Raw genomic sequence first — 13,264 nt, forward strand, 5'->3', positions numbered from 1 at the left:
CATATTAGATGTGAATGGATATAATTAGCCATAGTTCTGTGAATCAATCTCCTATAAATACTTTAACAAGGGAGCTGGCAGGGGCAGTTGGGGAGGTGAAAGGGACTGCCTGGAGTTTGTGCTTTGTGCCTGAAATCAAGCAGAAGAAGAGAGACTGGGAAGAATCTAGTTCCTGTTATGGGAGACAGCTCCTAGCAGAGGGAGCAGGGAACGAGACAGAGAGGGGAGAGAGTTCCAGGGGCATGTAGCTGGAGAGAAAATTGGGGTCTCAGGGACAGGGATCTAGCAGTGGAAGAAGGTCCCTCAGTCTAGCAGGAGGGAGTCTGGGAATGGGGGCATAGCTGACAGGAGCAGGGGACCAGAGAGGATATGGATGTCTGGGGAACAAGGGGCCTGGAGGCTCAGGGATGGGGGAACAAAGAAGAACGGGGATCCTTGGGGCAGTGGGATAGGGAGAAGAAGTAAATCCAGGGCCAGAAGGGAGGGCAGTAAGTGCAAGGGAATAGCTAGGAAATGGGGGTCAGTGGAAGGGAAAGAGCAGAGAAATGGAAGTCCAGAGTCAAGAGACTGGAGCAGGAGTCCTGAAGAAGGAGGTCCCCACGTGAGTGAGTCCAAGGGGAAGGACCCTGGAGACGGTGTGGATGGGGAGTGTTAAATGGATGCAAAAATTAAACATTCTACTGGAAAGGGGCAAGGAACAGCTACCCCCAGACTGTGATAGGTAGCCAGATTCCACCACCCCTGATATGGGGAGGGTACATGCATCCCACATTGTTATGGAGGGAGCAGATGCATCCCAAACTGATATGGGAGAACAGGAGCACCCCACATTGATCTGGAGGGGGAGGTGCCTCCTGCTATTTTAGGGAGATCATGTGCATCCTCCCATTGTTGGTGGAGAGTCAGGTGCACCTCACATTGTTATGGAGGGGCATATGCCTTCCACACCATTCCTGGGTGCAGTGGGGTTCTGGGGCCACTTTTGCATACATCACAGAGTGACAGAGAGTCCCTCTCTTTCCCATCTGTCATTCCTCACTTTCTAGGCGCCAATTTCTATAATAAGCCAGGCAAACTGTTGTGTAACTGGGATCAGTGCCGGGAACCGTATCATAGTACCCAATATAGGGATCACTGCATACACCCCCATTAGTGCTTACAGCTTGGGCTGCACACCCCATTAGAGCTGCCTACCTAGATGTCCAGCTATGAGGTTGAGGAAATGCTTTCCTCCTTTGCTCCCAGTGAGCTGTCTGCCTGGTACAGCACAATAGTGCTGGAGGTGGGGGATGGGTCCTAGGAGCCCTGCAGAGGTCAAGTTTCACATTTGGCATAAATCCACCTTGAAAATGTGCAGAAGATATTGAGCTCCAAGAACTTAAAGCCTAAGAGCCAAATTCTCAGTGGGTGTAAATCAGCATTGCTTCATTGACTTCAATGGATTTATACCCGCTGAGAATCTGGGCCTAAAAATGCTGTAGGATTTCAGCCAGCATATCAGTCACTGTGAGCTGTCCTCACTCCTGTGCTGGAATGAAAATGATTAAAACCAAATGAAGCACATGTGTATCTCAGCACAAACATACTGCTGACACCACCGTAACGTTCACACACCTGCAGAAACCCTACTACTGGGTGAAATTCTTCGGTCAAAACTTTCTTTTAAAACAAAAAATTACTGTTTTCAAAGCCAAAACTTTCACAAAAACCTTTCTGTTTTTCAAAGTTTGCTGGTTTTTCTTCAAAACTGAACGTTTTGTAAAATTTCAAAGTTTGTTTTTTGGGGTTGTTTTCCTTCCTCCCTTAGCACTTTCCCCCTTTTTTTCTTGTGTTCCTTTTGCCACTGAATTCATTAGAATAAATTATATCTAGGAGTTGAGATTTTGGGGGTTTATTTATTTATTTGTTTGTTTGTTTTCTTTTCTGGAAAATTTCCACAAGAGCAAAAGGAAAAATTTACTGTAATTTTTTCCAAGTTGGAGAAGTTCTGAAAAATTACAGAGTAGGAAAAGGAAAAACTGCAGGGTGATAGGGAATTAAAACATTAAATGGTGGCACGGGAAGAACCTGGATACCATATTTTTTGTTGCATTAATGGCAAAAAATGAAATGTCATAAATTGGAAATTTCAGCTTTGTAAACTAAAATTTTCAAGATTTTTCTATAAAATATTTCAGAAAAAATCAAACTATTAAATATTGTTACATTTTGAACCCTGCAAAATGGAAACATCAAAATCTTTCACAAAACAGTATTTACATTTTTCAGCCAGCTCTCATCATCTCCCTGCTCTCTTCTGTATGCCCTCCAAACCTTCCTTCCAACATCACCTACACACAGCCACATACACCACTGCAGAGAGCCACAGGCCAAAGCCTCAAAGGGCTAGATTCACCAAAGTAGATAGGCATGTAAGTCTGGGTTTAGACTCCAAAGTCCCAGCTTTGGCTCCCACACAATCCACAAAACTCCTGCTGAACCCACCTAAACTCACTACATTTTTGCAGTGAAAGTTCCCTAGGCACCTATCTTTCTGGCACTGGGCACATGCATTGCTGCATCCTTCTAGGTGTCTGTCTCCCACCTAAGCCCCCAAATGATGCACCAGCCAGGGAAGACAGGTGGCTGGCCGCCTAAGGGCTTGTTTTCACTGTGGCACTTCTTCTTTCATATGGCTATATCAGGAGTAGCAGAATTTATTGCAGTAATGCCTCCTTCATATATATAAATTGGGCAGTATGTAGTGATATGTTCAGTGGTCTGTCATGGAGAACCACACTCACCGGGGAGTCCTTGATTTTCCATTTGTGCATTAGATATCCACATCTACCATGGTTGGTTCGAATTTAGTTCAGAGCTGACCAAGATGACCGTGGAAGGTCAAACCCAGGAACCTTCTGCATGGGAACTGGCACAAGGTACTTCTTTTTAAAGTCTTGTTTAGCCCAATCTGCTTTTCAAGCCTCCTTCTGATCATAGCCTGATTGCATGAGGCTAAACGAATGTTCCCAGAAAGGCTGGTGGGACTTAAGACATTGCGGTGGGGAGCGGCGTTGTTAAGATCTTGGTGGCTAGAAGGATATCTGTTTTCCTGGATTTACTGAGCTTCGCGGAATGTTGCAGCAGTTCGGCATATCGGCGGGGGAGCGATGTTAGACAGGACAGGTAGCCATGGTGTTGGAGTCGACTTAAGGGTTCCCATGATGCACCACATCACTGTATTTAGCTGGGTATCCACAAGTTGTGTGTGGCTGCATCTGCTCCTGTCAGGGTTCCCCCTCCACTCTGAACTCTGGGGTACAGATGTGAGAACCTGCATGAAAGACCCCCTAAGTTTATATTTTACCAACTTAGGTTAAAAACTTCCCCAAGGCACAAATTCATTTCCTTGTCCTTGGACGGTATTGCTGCCACCACCAAGTGATTTACACAAAAATTCAGGGAAGGGTCACTTGGACTCCCTATCCCCCCAAAAGATCCCCCCAAGCCCCTTCACCCCCTTTCCTGGGGAGACTTGAGAATAATATACCAACCAATTGCCTTAGCAATGTGAGTACAGACCAGACCCTTTGTCTACAGGACACTGAAAATCAATCAGGTTCTTAAAAGAAGAACTTTATTTAAAAAGAAAAAATAAAAGAATCACACCTGCAAAATCAGGATGGAAGGTAATTTACAGGGTAAATAAAAGATTTAAAACACAGAGGATTCCCCTCTGGCTCAGCTTCATAGTTACAAAAACAGGAATAAAACTACCTCTGTAGCATAGGAAAATTCACAAGCTAAAACAAAAGATAACCTAACACATTTCCTTGCCTTACTTACAATTTCTGTGATTTTAGATGGCATATTCCTGGTATATTTTCAGGAGATGTTGTACTTGCTTGGCTTCTCCCTCCATCCGGAGAGGGAACAACAGAGAGAGAGCCCAAACAAAACCTCCCCCCGCCCCAGTTTTGAAAGTATCTTCTTTCCTCATTGGTCCTTCTGGTCAGGTGCCAACTAGGTTATTTGAGTACTTAATCCCTTACAGGTAAGGCAATGAAGTACAGCTGCCAAGGAGGAATTTTATGCTTCCCTTCTCTCTATATTTATGACAGCTCTATACCAGCGCACAATATTCAGCTACTGAATATACAAATGGTATTGCAGATGTTCGCAACTCTGATGCTGATGCAACCCAGATTGTACCTGCTAGTTTCTGGATTATGTTGGCTCTTGTTTTTATCTTTGCAGCTACCTTGTCAAGATGATCATGGAAGGAGAGGGTGCAGTCGAGTTTCATTTCGAGATATGTTGGAGTGTAATCGTGTTGCACATTTTTACCACAGAAAGCTACTTTCAGTGTGTTTTTGGCACTCTTATTATCAAGATGAAATGCACTTACTATTGTTTTTCCAGGGTTTGGTTTGAGCCTCCATTTCCGGAAATATTGTTCCATATTTTGGAGGTCCTCAGTTAATGCTTTCTCAATGTCATGGAGGTTTGATGCTTGGATTGTCATGGCAAGATCATCTGCATATCCAAATTTTCGTGATTTAGTTGGAGGCATGTCACTTATGTATACTGTATATTAAAAAGTGTTGGCACAAGTACATAGCCTTGTGATAGCCCATTGTTTATGATACAGAGTGAGCTGGTCTTATTACCAAGGTACACCCACAGGCATCTCTTACTCAGCATGGTCCACAGCAGGTGGAGTGTTTGGTACCAAGGTATAATTTTAGCAAGTTACTACGGCAATGTAAATTATGCTGCTTAAGTTAGGTAAACTAAGTAACTTAAGTCAAGTAACCTACATTGACTTACTGTGGTGTCTACACTGCGCTGTGTCGATAGGAGACACTCTCCCATCAACTTAGCTTCTGCCTCTCGTTTAGGTGGATTACTGAAGTTGACGGGAGAGCACTCTCCAATTGATTTAGCGTGGCTTAACCAGACCTGCTAAATTGATGCCGCTGCATTGATGGCAGCAGTGCCGATTTAGCGCCGTAGTGAAGACAAGCCCTAAGTCACGTGTGGGACCTGGTCCGGAAGGTGTACTTGGAGGCCATCTATTGGATTGAGCCTTTCACATGAATTCACACCAAAGAGCTGGGGAGAGAGAAGGAGGACCTCCCTCATAGTTTTTAGTGGTTAGGGTGCACCACCCAGAATAGAGGAAATGCATCTGTCAAGTCTCCCCTCTGCCTGATGAGAAGGGATTTGAACAGGGATCTGCCATCTTTCAGGTGCATGCCCTAATCACTGGGTTGTGGGACAGTCTGACATGGGGATCCTACAATCTCTCCTGTAGAAGCTGTTACACTGTGGATAAATCATTTAAAAAAGTCACTGGAGCAGGGGGAGTGGATCCCAGGCCTCCCACATCCCAGGTGAGTGCTCTAACCACCAGGCTTTGGGGTCATTCTCATTCCTGTGCTCTCTCTCGCTTTCTCTGGCAGATCCCTGTTCAAATCCTTTCTCCGCTCAGGTGGTTGGAAGACATGAAGTCTCCCACATCCCAGGGGAGTGCCCTAACCACTGGGCTAAAGCTTATGATGGAAGTCATCCTCATCCCCCAGACCCTCCAGCTTCTTGTTAACAGTGTAGGCGCCTACCGTGAAGAGAAAGTTTGCAGCTGAGACTCCCAGGCAGAGCTAGGACCTCCCTGAAGCCTGGATTTAGGTACCTATCACTGAGAAAGGGGTGGGCTTAGCACACACCCCTCTTGTTGGCATCTCCCATTGGCTAGCTTAGGTGATGCCCTGCCTAGCATGCTGCCTTTTGTGATTCGCAGTCTAAGATGCCTGCAGTGATTTTCAAGGCACCTTTTGTGACTAGATATCCTGATTTTATAGGGACAGTCTCAATATTTGGGGCTTTGTCTTATATAGGCACCTATTACCCCCCAATCTCTGTCCTGATTTCTCATACTTGCTGTCTGGTCAGCCTAGTGCACTCAGGTCTCTATTCCTAGATGTATACATTTACATTTGGCTATATTAAAATATCTATTGTTTACTTGCTGTCAGTGACCTGTCCTCTTCATTATTTGTCATTCCCCCAATTTTTGTGTCATCTGTAAACTTTATCAGTGATGATTTTATGGTTTCTTCTAGGTCATTGATAAAAATGCTAAATAGTGCAGGGCCAAGAACCAATCTCTGTGGGATCCCACTGGAAACATACCTGCTCAAAAATGATGCCCTGTTTACAATTGCTTTTTGAGACCTGTCATTTAGCCAGTTGTGCGCAATGTTAATTTTATATCATTATAGTTTTTTTAAATCAAAATGTTGTGCTGTACCAAGTCAAATGCCTCACAGAAGTCTGACTATATTACGTCAACACTGGTACCTTTATCAACCAAACTCATAATCTCATTAAAAAAATAATCAAGTTAGTTTGACAAGAACATTGTCCATAAACCCATATCGATTGGCATTACTTATATTACTTTCCTTTAATTCTTTATGAATAAAGTCCTGTATCAGACACTCCATTATCTTGCCCAGGACTGATGTTAGGCTAAAAGGCCCATAATTACCTGGGTCATCCCATTACCCTTTTTAAATATTGGTACAAAATTAACTTTCTTCCAGTCTTCTGGAATTTCTGTTCCAAAGTATATTGAAAAATCAATATTAATGATCTAGTGAGAGCCTAAGTCAGCTCTCTTAAAACTCTTGGATGCAGGTTCTCCAGACCTGCTGATTTAAAATGTCTAGCTTTAGCAACAGCTGTTTAACATTCTTCTGAGTTACTATTGGAATGGAAATAGTGTTTCAGCATCATCATATGATGTGGCTACATATACAGAACAGAAATGTTTATTGAACACTTCTGCCTTTTCTATATTATTATTGACAATTCTACCATTTCCATCTAGTAATGGACCAATAACATTATTAGGATTCTTTTTGTTCCTAATATACTTTTTAAAACTCCTAATTGTCCTTAACACTCCTGGTCATAGATTTCTCTTCATGTCCTTTTGCTTCCTTATCAATTGCTAAATTCCTAGCTTCTGAGTTATATTCTTTACTATCAATTCTCCTTTCTTCCATTTGCTATATAATGAGTTTTTATTATTATTACTATTATTGTATAGACGCTTTAACTTCCTGTCTAAGCCAGATTTATTTTTTAACCAAAGTGTCTTTCTCTGTCAATTGTGGGATTGTGGCTTTTTGGGTATATACACCTCTACCTCGATATAACGCTGTCCTCGGGAGCCAAAAAATCTTACCGCGTTATAGGTGAAACCGCGTTATATCGAACTTGCTTTGATCCACCAGAGAGCGCAGCCCCGCCCACCAGGAGCACTGCTTTACTGTGTTATATCCAAATTCGTGTTATATCGGGTCGCGTTATATCGGGGTAGAGGCGTAGTAAAGTTTTCTTAAACAATTCCCAATTATCTTTCTGATTTTTCTGTTTAAATACTCTTTTTTACATATTTTGACTCATAATTATTTTCAGCTTTGTGGAACTGGCCTCTTTAAAGCACCAAGTATATATATTTCTGGTTTGAACTTTATTCTGCTTGCACATAACAAGTGTAATCAAATCATGATCACTTATACCTAAGCAATCGCTAAGTTTTAGTGCTGTGATCATTCCTCTTTATCTGTCAATATGAGGTCTGTGTTAGATGTAACACTTTTTGAGTTAGAAAATTGTCATATATAACATCTAAAAATTCCAAGGATATTTAAGTACTGGCCGCATAAGATCTCCAGCATATGTCACTCAGATTGCAGTCCTCCATGATCACACAGCTTTTTTTCCTACAGATTATAGATAAATGCTTAAGGAGACAGTATATATATATGTATATATATGTTAACAAAATCCTTTTTGTGTATAAATCAAAGTGTTTTGTATCTGTAAAATTTAGTGCTCTGAAAAGTTCTTTGTACTTAGGTTAAACCATAGCAGGTGACCAAAAGAAGTAATATATGCAGTCAATAATGGAATGTGTATAATCTATTACTCTGACTCCAATGACATGTGGATAATTGTATCTACATGTGACATTCTATACTTTGCGGGAGCGTACTCTAATCCCCATATTCCTCATTTTCATATAATCACGATCTTAAGCATGCCTTGTAAGGTATCGGGGAAAGGTCATGATCTGCTGAAAGTCATTTCTCTATCCATATATGTATATCATTAATGCATATGAAGTTATGAGAATTGTGTAGTATGGTTGTCACTAAAACATGCTGTAAATTGGGAAATCAGCCAGATATTAGCTCCCCAGAGGCAACAGCAAGGAAAGTAGCCAACACCCGGGTGGGGTGTCAATCAACCCATCAACAGCTATTGTCCAGAAAGGGAGCTACAATGCGATGACTCACCTGCATGAGGCCACACCAGGGGAATTGCTCAATCTTGCTTGGAGAGACTCAGCAATGCCCCCCAGACATGCCTGGACATGTGTTCTACAAGCACATGGACTGAAAGTATAAAACAGACAAAGTGGACACATACTGGCCCTTCTCCTGCCCCCACCTATGCTGCAAGCAACCAAGACACTGAGAAGAAGACAAGACTCCAACACAGGAGATTGTCCCAGGTTTAAGGAACAAGCCTGTATGTTAAGGACAGCAATATCCAGTGGGGTGAGAAAAACTGCTTAATCTAGTTGTTGCCCAGTCTAACAGGGTTGAGAGTTCAGGCTGCGTGCTTATATTTTATTTTATTTTGGTGACCACTGTGACTTGTTGTGCTTTGGCTTATAATCACTTAAAATCCATATTTATAGTTAATAAATCTATTTGTTTATTCTACCTGAAGCAGTGTGTTTGATTTGAAGTGTGTCAGAGACTCCCCTTGGGATAACAAGCCTGGTATATATCAATTTCTTTGTTAAATTGATGAACTTATATAAGCTTGCAGCGTCCAGTGGGTATAACTGGACACTGCAAGACAGAGGTTTCTAGGTTTGTGTCTGGGACCGGAGACATTGGCTAGTGTCATTCGGTTACAAGCAGCTGGGAGCAGCTTACATGCCAGAGGCTGTGCGGGAACAGTCCAGGAGTGGGGGTTCTCACAGCAGAGCAGGGTAAGACTGGCTCCCAGAGTCAAGGATTGGAGTGGCCTAGCAGATCACCGGTCCAGATAACACAGAGCGGAGCGTCACACATGTCCAGAGAGGTGGCTGATAATGGATGTCTATTACTACAGATATGTGTTGTAATGGACAAGATGGTGTGATTGATGAGAGGTAAGAATAATCCAGATATGTTCTGTTGTAGATAAGGGATATTTGTTATTGTAGATATTTTCTGTGATTTACAAAATAATGACCTATTCAAAGATGTTTGTAACTCATTAAGAGTTGCTAGTTGCGACAGATGACCTTAATAATAATAATGACTGGGTTAGAAGTCCCTTTAGCTTGTCAGCCATATAAACTGAGATACCATAAAAGAAGATCCATAAGTAATTAGATAAATTGAACTATTGAAAACATAGTGGGATCAATTGGAGAAAGTACTTTCTTTTCCTCACACAGGAATTTTTTTGTCCTACATCCTATCAAAGGGAAGAGTTTGGGGGAGTTCAGTTGGAAGTGAACAACCTGCTATCCCTTAACCTCTTACTGAGGTTTTGGTAAAATATGCTTTTCTTTCTATATTCTGTATTATGCTATGTTAATCTCTGAGTAATAATCTCTGATTAAATTATTTCAGTTGAGCCGATTATCTGACATCTCATGTTAGTAATATTATCATTAAATTTAAACACGCAACACTAGTGTGATTTGGTGTTCTGTAGCAGACATTGATCTGTAAGCATTCAAGCATTTTCTTCCAAGTTGTCAGTGACTTGGGAACAGATGTCATTTTTGACATAGAGTGCCACTTCCCTTCCCCTTTTGCCCACTCAATCCTTCCTAAATAGGATATAACTATTGATAACATTCCACTCATGCAAATCAACCCAGCAAGTTTCACTAACACCAACTAGATTAAATGTATGTTCATAATTTATGTTCATAACTGAGCAATTCCATTTTGAAGCACTTGGAGGAGAGGAAGATGATCAGGAACAGTCAACATGGATTCACCAAGGGCACGTCATTCCTGACCTACCTGATTGCCTTCTATGATGAGATAACTGTGGATATGGAGAAAGCGATGGATGTGATATATCTTGACTTTAGCAAAGCTTTCAATATGGTCTCCCACAGTATTCTTGCCAGCAAGTTTAAAAAGTATGGATTGGATGAATGGACTATAAGGTGAATAGAAAGCTGGCTAGATTGTCGGGCTCAACGGGTAGTGATCAACGGGTCAATGTCTAGTTGGCAGCTGATATCAAGGGAGTGCCCCAGGGGTCAGTCCCGGGGCCGGTTTTGTTCAACATCTTTATTAATGATCTGGATGATGGGATTAATTGCACCCTCACCAAGTTCGCAGATGACACTAAGCTGGGGAGAAAGTTAGATACGCTGGAGGATAGGGATAGGGTCCAGAGTGACCTAGACAAATTGGAGGATTGGGCCAAAAGAAATCTGATGAGGTTCAACAAGGACAAGTGCAGAGTCCTATACTTAGGAAGGAAGAATCCCATGCACCGCTACAGGCTAGGGTTCTGCAGACAAAGACCTGGGGATTACAGTGGATGAGAAGCTGGATATGAGTCAGCAGTGTGCCCTTGTTGCCAAGAAGGCCAATGGCATATTGGGCTGTATTAGTAGGAGCATTGCCAGCAGATCAAGGGAAGTGATTATTCCCCTCTATTCAGCACTGGTGAGGCCACATCTGGAGTACTGCATCCAGTTTTGGGGCCTCCACTACAGAAGGGATGTGGACAAATTGGAGAGAGTCCAGCGGAGGGCAATGAAAATGATTAGGGGGCTGGGGCACATGACTTAGGGGGGAGGAGGCTGAGGGAACTGGGGTTATTTAGTCTGCAGAAGAGAAGAGTGAGGGGGGATTTGATAGCAGCCTTCAACTACCTGAAGGGGGGTTCCAAAGAGGCTGGAGCGAGGCTGTTCTCAAGTGGTGGTAGATGACAGAAGCAATGGTCTCAAGTTGCAGTGGGGGAGGTCTAGTTTGGATATTAGGAAACACTATTTCACTAAGAGGGTTGTGAAGCACTGGAATGGGTTACCCAGGGAGGTGGTGAAATCTCCATCCTTACTGGTTTTTAAGGCCCGGCTTGACAAAGCCTTGGCTGGGATGATTTAGTTGGTGTTGGTCCTGCTTTGAGCACGGGATTGGACTAGGTGACCTCCTGAGGTCTCTTCCAACCCTAATATTCTATGATTCTATGAATGCCTCTTGTACCTGGCTTCTAGCATTGGTTACCCAAGCTCCTAGCACTTGTGTACAGGAAATTAAAGAATTTCTTCTCTTCATATCCTTTGATTTTTTTATTAATTTTGCTCTAACACCTTGATTTTGTGTTAAATAAGTGTTCATTTCTTCCTTCTTTTTACCCTCCCCTTTTGTTATTAGTTTAACACTCCCCTGACTACTCTAATCAGTCTGTTCCTGAGAAGATTGTTTCCCCTTCTACTGAGGTGGAGGCCATCCAGAATATACTGCCCCCTCTCCCACAGACGGTGGACCAGTGTTCCATAAAATCAAAGCCATCTATCACTTACCTATGCAATGGTTTACTTCCAGAATCGTCTGCCTTCTGTCCTCCTTTGCTCATATGACAGGAAGGATCTTTGAGAAGATCGCTTGGATGTTTTTCTCCTTCAATACCCTTCCAAAGTCATCTATAAGCTGTGAGATAGCCCATGATGCAGAGATATAGAATGACCTCAAAGGCCATGATAATCACCATAGGGGACATCAACCCCTCATTGTCACATAGAGATTGGTTCCAGGCTCTTAATTTGAAGGATGCATACTTCCATGTAGCCATCAAGAAAAACCATGTCAAATACCTCATATTCTGCATGAGACCTGTTACTTGAAATTGGGCCAAGCTAGTAAGTTTAGAGAGGACTAATGACCCACCAGAGTTTGGCAGAAAGCAGCACATTTATTATACTGATAGCTAAGCTCAAAAGAAAGGGGAAGGGGGGGGTCACACTCACACTTGCATACTCATGCTCCCAGGACAGACACGGCACTGGAGATGTTAGGATCCTTCAAGGTAAGTGTTCCACGGCGCAGCAGTGGATGGTGCGATGAAGGTAAGTCTTTCCGAGGCACGATGGAATGCAACACGGTGAACCACTGGCCAGGCAGTCCGGGCGAAGGGCCTTCATGGGAGGTACAATCTTGTGAGTGCACTCCTGAGCACATGGCCCCTTCCCCTTTTAAGGACCTGCTCCTCATGGCCTGCGACTAGAGATGACTTGGCTGAGCCTGGTTGGTCACACACCACCTTGGGCAGTGTCCATGCATTGGACGTGTGATCGCTGCCTAATCAGAGTGCCAGACACCTTGTCTACTTGAGAGCTCTTCTGATCTTCCAGCTGCTCAAGCAACCCATTCATCCCACAAGCATTCCAGAAGGGAGGGGGAGGGAGAAAACCACTTCACAGGTATTCAAAGAGGGAGAGGAGACAAAATGGGGGGAAAGTGTAACAGACCTTTTGAGCATACAGGTTATACAGAGCATACAGATCACTGCTGCTCGTACAACAAGACCCAAATGCTATCAATGCAGGGTCCTCCCCATTGGAGTGTCCATAGCCATTGTGTTACAACCAATAGCCTGGTGATGGTAGCTGTCCACGCAAGACATAGAAGACTCCATGTATATCCTTACTTGGATGACTGGTTAATAAGGCCAGATCAAAACAAGACCTAGCCACAGCCATCACAAATATGTGCAATCTATTCATAGATTCATTGATCCCAGGGCCAGAAGGGACTATTGTGATCATCTAGTCTGACCTCCTGTGTAACACAGATCAGAGAACTTCCACAAAATAATTACTAGACCAGACCTTTTAGAAAAATATCCAATCTTGATTTAAAAATTGTCAGGGATGGAGAATCCACCACGACCTTCAGTAAATTGTTACAATGGTAATTACTCTCACTGTTAAAAATGTACACTTTATGTCCAGTCTGAATCAGTCTAGCTTCAACTTCAAGGTATCGCATCATATTAGTTCTTTCTCAGCTAAATTGAAGAGCCCATTATTAAATATATGTTCCCTTTGTAGATACTACTGACTGTAATCAAGCCACCCCTTAACCTTCTCTTTTTTAAGATAAATAGATTGTGCTCTTTGAGTCTATCACTATAAGGCAGGTTTTCTAATCCTTTTGTCATTCTTGTGGCTTTTCTCTGA

At 42.8% G+C, this 13,264-nt stretch overlaps 1 long non-coding RNA gene across 1 annotated transcript; it reads left to right on the top strand.

Moving 5' to 3' along the window:
- Positions 1–92: 92 nt before the first annotated feature.
- LOC112058984 (uncharacterized) lies at positions 93–8,720 on the top strand. The gene is made up of 3 exons (XR_002888175.3): positions 93–601; positions 2,817–2,918; positions 4,237–8,720. It is a non-coding gene; the product is annotated as an uncharacterized LOC112058984 (long non-coding RNA).
- The last annotated feature ends 4,544 nt before the right edge of the window (positions 8,721–13,264 follow it).

This window comes from Chrysemys picta, chromosome 12, assembly GCF_011386835.1.
Source record: "Chrysemys picta bellii isolate R12L10 chromosome 12, ASM1138683v2, whole genome shotgun sequence".
Classification (NCBI taxonomy): Eukaryota; Metazoa; Chordata; order Testudines; family Emydidae; genus Chrysemys; species Chrysemys picta.